Raw genomic sequence first — 1,904 nt, 5'->3', positions numbered from 1 at the left:
TCTTACCAAGCAGAGCTCTATGCTTAAAAAAATTAAAAAAAACCTTTTGTTCAATAATGCTTCTATTGTGATTTTGGGATGTTGTTTCAATTTTGCTCGATTTTTGAGTGAACACTTCCCACCAGTTATCACTTATTTATATTCTTGGTCCGGCTTCTGGGAAAACCAAGTCATCTACTCAAACTCTCATCCAAATATAGCAACCTCCTGAACTTTATAGACTCATATCTTTGACTACTGAATAAAATAATAGAATTAATCTCATAAAACTGATTATGAATTAGCTCATTATTTTTTATGGGTTATTTCTTAGGATCTAGCCAAAGTGAAGATAGGGTGCCTATTCGGGCTCTAATGACTCATTTCTTTAAATCTTGTTTAGGGTGGAGATGAAGTGATCATTAAGGCTCTAATAATATTGTATATTTAAACCCTGAAAAGATTGGAGATTATGAGTTCATCTTAAAATTGGTCGAAGTGATATGATCTTCTACGGTGCTAATAACCCATCTTTTTGAACCTTGAAATTTTTCATCTTAAAATGTTGAGATGATCCATTCCCTAGGAATTCTCCTCTGACCCTTTGAAGATGGAGATGAGGTAATTGCTAGACTATGGTAACAACATCTCTTTGAACCCTAAAAAAAGGTAAAAATGATGAGATCTATATCTCAATGAACCATGAAATGGTAAAGATAATGCGATTTTCTACAACACAAGTAATTTTGTCTCTTTTTTTGGAAGAGGAGCGAGGCGAACCCACTAGAGACCCCAGGGACGTGCACAAGCCTCGGTGGAACAAGTGGGGATGGGGCCGCGCTGACATGGGCGCTGGAACCACCCGTACACAATCACTATTCACAACTCCCAGAAATGTGCTCTCAGCCGAGAATCGAACTCTCACTACTCGATGAGAGCTCTATCGGTGACCCGTGTACCAATAGACCCAAAGGTCGTTGGCAGTAATTTTGTCTCTTTGAACCCTGAAAAGGATAGAGATAAGGTGATTATTGGGGCTTTAGTAACCCTATCTCTTTAAACCCTGAAAAGGGTGAAACAATCAACTCTCCATCAACTATAACCTAGAATATGGAAAGGAGGATATCCTCTCAATCATCATGATGGTAACAAGTCCAAAATCACAAATTTTCAAGAATTACTCTTAATTATCTAGTCTCCGACAAGATCCCTTTTCATATAAGTATGCCAAAAATCCTAGAAGATTTTTAAAATTCTTACTAGTAATACATTCTCAAGTGTCCATTTTTAAGTGGCCTCTTGAGCTATTATAAGGGTGTTTGATTTATGGAAGTGAGCCTGGAAGTGATGGAACTGGGCTCATTTCCATGAGTTTTGTCTGTTTGGTTCCCCGAAGTGAAAGCAAAAATTGGAAGTCCCACTTTCAAAACTCTCTCACTTCCTATTTTTGACTTCCATGAAAAATTCCAGAAAGTCACACTTTCGCCAAAAATTAGAAAGCTGACTTCGGTGAGTTCCATATCATTTTTGATAGCGTCCTCCTCCTTCTCTCTCTCCTTACCCATCATTTGAACAAAGGTTGCATTTGCCATCTCACCAAATCTAGTTCGCCTCACCCGCTTTAGTCTGTCTCGCTGAATCTCTGATCTCCGTCTCGACAAATCTCCGATGCATCATCATCCATCTCACCAAATCCTCTTAATCTTGCTATATCTCAACGCATCGCCCGATCTCGCCAGATCTTACCGGATCGCCAGAATGTTGACAGCCTCCATCTCACTGGATCGCCGAATCATCGTTATCCGTCTCCGTGTTACCAAATTTTTAAGGTATGTACAATTTCCAAATAGGATTTCTCTTTGTTCTTTATTTTGTTGTTGAATGTATCATGCTCCCTTCCCATCTCTCCCCAATCTCTTGTTTTC

Source organism: Dioscorea cayenensis, chromosome 15 (assembly GCF_009730915.1).
Source record: "Dioscorea cayenensis subsp. rotundata cultivar TDr96_F1 chromosome 15, TDr96_F1_v2_PseudoChromosome.rev07_lg8_w22 25.fasta, whole genome shotgun sequence".
Lineage (NCBI taxonomy): Eukaryota > Viridiplantae > Streptophyta > Magnoliopsida > Dioscoreales > Dioscoreaceae > Dioscorea > Dioscorea cayenensis.
Note: the sequence above shows the minus strand (reverse complement) of the source record.